Genomic DNA, 5,701 nt, shown 5'->3' with positions numbered 1-5,701 from the left:
TTTTTTTTTTTTGTCATTTGACCTAACTATTCATCAGGTTTCAACCCTAGAAATCCTGATGGGACCTGTCTCATAGGTTGTTAGTGGGAAAGCATCAGAAAAAGACATCTGAGAGCTAAATGCACTGGGCATTGCACATATGCGCATGTGGACACACACATATGCATAACACACATATGTATATAGTCATTAATGTAACCTCACATATTGTTCATATGCATGAGTTCATATAACTGTACAACATCCCTGGGAAACAGTTTCATTATCTTCACTTCACAATGGGAACTGAAGACACAGAGTAGTTGGAAAATTGATCCACTATCACACAGCTAAGAATCAACAAAGCCAGGCACTGAAAACTGTGAACCTATAGTCTTTAGCCACTATGATAAATTGTCTTAGCATACAAGATAACATGAGACAAGCCCCTACACCAGTACTGTGTATAAAGCAGCAATTAATAAATGATTAGCATTATTCTGTTAGGTTAAAGTGTCTTAAAAACTCTTCTGAAGGCTTAGAAATGTAAAAATGGTTCAGTTTCCCACTGTACAGACTGCATATTCTACAACTGGGCCAGTTTTCATGTTTCCCTTTGAAAGATGCACTGTCCATATTTATGAAAGCATTTGTCAAGTTATTGAAGGTTACAAAGACATGCTCAGAGAAAAGGAGTCACATTCCAACACATTTTCAAACCTTAGTAAGGAAGATGAGAGTGGGGTGTGCTAATAATTTCCAATGATTGTCTTTGGCAGTATCTCATTGGCTGATACCCTGCATCAAGATGAGTTCTAGGTGGTCTTTACTATAGACTGCCCTGTGCCTTCCTGGATGTGTAGGAACACAGACTCTTGTATTAAGCTGTGCATATTCAACTCTGGTATCTATCACTTGTTATGCCATGGTATTCCACTCTTCAAATCTCACAATCTCTTTATCCCAGTATGGAGCAAAAGGAATGGAAGCTGAATAAGATCCTTGAGAGAAAGCCCTTAGAAACTAGAGATGTCTCAACAAGGTATCACTGCCACCTTTGCCCTTACTGTCACCACGGCACCATTGAGAAAGGATTGCTTAGACTCTGACTGTGACTCTCTCCTCATGTACAGCACTGCTCTTTGGCTCCTTACTTCTCCAGAAAGCAGCAGGACTCAGGTTTAGATCCTGATTCAAACATTTATTTTCTTGATTAAAAAGTATTTTTCCCTAAAAATTCTACAAATCAAGAATTATAAAAGGGGATACAGTGGAATAACATACACGATATCTTAGAAACAATCATAGAGCCCACCAGGGAACCAGTTGTCTCTTAAATCAAAACAGGCCAGGGCCAGGGCTGATGCTGGCAAAGCTTAACATCCATTACAATGAAGAATACAGAAAGGCACACAGGGACCCATAAAACCCAGCAGCCTGTGAAATGGTGCCAGCCACGGTTTCTGCATGCCAGAAACAGAAGTGTGTAGGATTGCCTTATGCTTTTCTGAAATGTAAGTGTACTAGGCACTAATTAAGATATATGATTTGATTTTCGATGTATCTGTCTGGGAAAAAGGAATCATGCAAGGATATCTCTCTGGCAGACCCTGTTTTGCAATTGTAACAAGCAAAATCCTTCAAAATCAACATACTTTCCTGGGTATATTCTGCTCCCCATCTCTTGCTGGGCTGGGAGCTTGAGGGCAAGAGAGAGACTGTACTGCTTCCTAAATCACCATCCCAATGATATTTGGGAGAGCATTTTCACCACTTCAATTTACCCACTTTACTTGCAATTAGAAATATGGCTTTCACTCCACTTGTAGAGAGCAGAAATTAAGGGGAAATGGAGAGACTGGTTTCAGAGATCAGTAGAGCCCACAGTAGGCCCTTTCATCCTCTGGTCTCAAATATGATCCTCTTGTCTCCTAAAAATGAGTGATGCATCCAATGCATCTGATATATGGAGAGTCTGACATGAATTTCAGAGGTGGCTTGGAAAAGTAGGGGTATAAGTGGTCCATGCCCTCTGATATATCAGCATGATAAGTACCCACACAATGCGAGACCCATTCTACCTCTCCTGTCTAGAAGGGCAAACTATAGTGAGTCATAGTCATAGTGCATAGTGAGTGCAGCTTATCACTCTGGCCCACACAGCTTGTTTTTCTGTTCCTGATTGTTTCTCATGGAACAAAGTCTAGCTGGTGTCTTTTTACCACTTTTCTTGTGTCGCCCAAGAATGGAGTCAGCTGTTTTTTCAGATATTGAAACACCTTCAGCTTTTAGAGGCACATAGTTCTCTCTTTTTGGGTGGGGGTTCCTGAATGGGAGGGAGGCAAACTAGTAACCTAGGGTATTGCCTTGTGTTTTCTATTATCCTCTCACCCACTGAATATTAACTGGGCATCTGCCATTAATAGCAATTGTGCTTAGTCCCAAGAATGTGGAAATGCCCAGGAGGTTAAAAAGAGGCAACCTTCTGTCTGATATCTGATATGCAGAATATCTGACATACCCTGTGGGGGTCATGATCCCCAGGTAAAGAACCACTGCATTTGGACAAAAGTTTAAAAAGAGAAGCCTCGAAGGAGTGATAAGCATTATAGAAAACAATGGACAGGCAAGGGGACCATGTTTTAGATGCCATGATCTGAAAAGAGTTCACTGAATAAACAACACCTAAACTGAAACCTGGTGGAATGAGAGGATTCAGTTACAGGAAAGCCTGGGGGAAAAGTGGTCCAGGAGGAGGGATGACTATGTGTATAGGTCCTGAGAAGGGACAGGCTAGCCAGCCTAACTGATTTACTATGAGCAGAGACTAGATAGTAGGTCCATGCCAGAGGAGTCTCTTTACTATGCTCTGGTGGTGAGATTTAATTCTAGGTGCCCCCAGGATGCCAATGCAGTATCCAGCTCATCCTTTCTTAAACACATCTCCTTGCCCTTTCTGTTTCCAGTTCTACACTTTCCAGACTAGTTCCCTATCCCAGCTGCACAGCCTCAGAGTTCTTAATGCCACAGATCACATGGACAGCATAATTCTGCCCACAGGCTACCACTGGTCTCCACATCTATATGAAAGGGTCACAAAAGCCTGAGTCCTGAGTTAGTGGATATGAATGAAAACAGGGGGTGATGCTATAATTTTTGGTTCTGCCTGGGAAGGGGCTCTTCCCAAACCCAAGTTGTTCTGTACCAGCTCTGTGCACTGAACCTGGAAGGCCACTAGTTAAAGCCTCATCAATGCAAATGCAGAGTATAGGCTCTGTAATGAATGAAAACTGGCTTTGGTCAGTATCATTAAGTTTCACCTTCATTGCCCATAACAACAGGTATAACAACTTATCCCATAGGCTTGCAGTAATATATAATGTGTTTTATGGTCATGCCTTGCATATAAGATTTCAATCAGCCTTCACCATTACTAATTTTATTATACACCATTCTATAACACAGTATTTTATTTTTTACAAACATTCCTTTTGTTTTGTTTTGTTTTCACAATCCTATAGTAAGTATTTGTAAATAGACCAGAAAGAGTATTAACTGGTAATTTGTGTGTTATAGGACCTTGATACAGGTAACTTATTTATAAACAATGGGTAGCAAAGATTTTAGACCATGTAGTTAGATTGTGAGTAACTAAGTGAGTAACAGAGGGTGGGTGCCTATTCACCAATGGGAAGAAATTCTACTCACAGCATCACCATCTGCAATAGCTCTCATACATTAGGAGCCCACATACCATGAGCCTGCTAGCTCGGGCCAAGAACTTCTGAGACAGACAGAGAAATGAAAGTTCCTGGAACTACTGTTGGACACAACTCTGGCTCCTAGACCCAGGACTCTTAGGTTCAGCTTGCAACTCGAGACCAGCAAGAAATGGGATAGTTGAAGAGAAAAGAGCATTTCTTTCTTCCCTCCTTACCTCCTCTCTTCTGGGTGCAGCAAGATCCCACACTATGGTAGATGTCAGCACTCTTGTCATTCTTTATTCTGTTGGGACATCAGGAAGTAAGACCTGGTATCACCCCCAGGTATGCCATCAAATAGGAATGCCAGGGAGAACTTCCTTTTGAAGACTCTCGTTTGGGCAGAGCAGCCCCAACTACTTCTACAAGTTCAGCCTTGAATTTTATACACCTGAGCACGATTTCTCCTTCCTGATTTCCTCTGCTCTCTTGTGACCTGCTGCAGAAACCTGCTAAGTCCCACCCTTCCTCATCCATTCTTGGCTCTCTTCCCATCCCAGCACCTCCTCCCTCCTCTCCCTTCTTGGCTCCGGGCAGGACTGGCCTAACCAGTTCAGTGCTCAGAGAGGCTGCTTAAACACAGTTGTTGGCTGTTAATAGGTGATTTGTTGGCCTTGGTCCCTGCCAGCCTTCATAGATTCCTACAATTTACTTGAAACTTTGGCCAGACCATGGGAAAGTGAAGACTTTCCAATTTCTGGGGCTTGCTTAAGCAGCTGTGGGCATAGCAAGGCTAAATGTCAAGATTTGGGGGCTTTAACCCAGCAGCTATTACTGATGGCCTAAGGGGACTCCACCTGTAGTGTCAAGCCGAGCCATAGTTGCACTCTTAGTTTCAGATTATTCTCAGCAGAGACTATGAGCCTAACATAGCTCTACATGTAACCTCCTGACAGTGATGAGGCCAGGGGAAAGAAACAGCCAGCAAATGCAGGTCATGTCTGTTATTACTTTGCAGTTAGTCCAACAAGCTAATGGCTGGTCCATGGAATCTATGGGTGTTCTCACAGATAAAGACGCAAATTACTCTTAAAAAGTAGTACTTACCACTAGTAGTATAGTTTCCACCACAAGATCTTATTTTCCATTTCTGGAAATAAAGATTAGTGTTATCTCTTTCTTGATCAAAGATTGCCAGATTTTATGATTCCTGACCATTATCTGGGGCATTTAAAATATAGATTTCTTCAGGCTTCAGGACTATGAATTTTTAAAATTCCCCTCACCGATTCCTACAGTGGTCATGCTGCTTGGTTCTTCTTAAGACACAGGGGGTCAGGACATGTTCTCCATTGTTACCATCTTACAAGAATTTTCCAGTTGACTCTGGTACCTTGACTGTTCCTTCAACTCACAAGTGAGCTTCCTTAGGCACGTGAAAGCTATAGGTAGCCTTAGAAGTGATGCTCTCAATAGCTGCTGCACTAGCACAGAGGATGCTCTTGCTCCACCTGAGGATCAGGCCTCTAACTTTTGCCACATCCATGTGACCAATGGGTTTCTCAGGGGGATTTTTCCCAAAGCTTTGCTTTACCAATTCATAGTTGAATGGTTTTGAAAGTACCAAATCTGGGGAACAATGACAGTACACTTATTACAATGCTATTAATAGTAAAGATACTTCTAATGGTAAAAGTATTTTGTCATTTTTATTCTTATTGCTTATTTAGGAGATCCCGGACAAGTGTCTGATTTCCTTATAAAAAAAAAAAAATACTTCGGGTATTTTCTGACTTGTAGTACAGTAGGTTCCAGAATATTTGTTTTGCTAGATATATGCTTCTCAACTCTATGCCTAACTCTTAGTTAGCCTGCACTTTCCTTTTTGTTTTCAAGTACCTATCTTGAATCAAAGATCAATCAATGGCTGCTGAGAACTATGCTATCTGTGGGGAAACAGTGGTGAATAAATAAAGTTATATTCGCCTGTTCTCAAGGAATATACAGTATGGGAGATAGTG

General features: G+C 41.6%; 1 protein-coding gene across 5 annotated transcripts in view; it reads right to left on the bottom strand.

The window, feature by feature from the left end:
- Positions 1-4,169, bottom strand: part of Atp10b (ATPase phospholipid transporting 10B (putative)) — a 318,086-nt gene extending 313,917 nt beyond the window's left edge. For all 5 annotated transcript variants that reach the window (XM_031351453.1, XM_031351452.1, XM_031351454.1 and 2 more), the window contains exon 1: positions 3,917-4,169. The gene's annotated coding sequence lies outside the window, so the exon portion shown is untranslated. The remainder of the gene's footprint in view (positions 1-3,916) is intronic.
- Between the last annotated feature and the right edge of the window lie 1,532 nt (positions 4,170-5,701).

This window comes from Mastomys coucha, unplaced genomic scaffold, assembly GCF_008632895.1.
Source record: "Mastomys coucha isolate ucsf_1 unplaced genomic scaffold, UCSF_Mcou_1 pScaffold5, whole genome shotgun sequence".
Lineage (NCBI taxonomy): Eukaryota > Metazoa > Chordata > Mammalia > Rodentia > Muridae > Mastomys > Mastomys coucha.
This window is presented reverse-complemented; position numbering and strand designations above follow the sequence as displayed.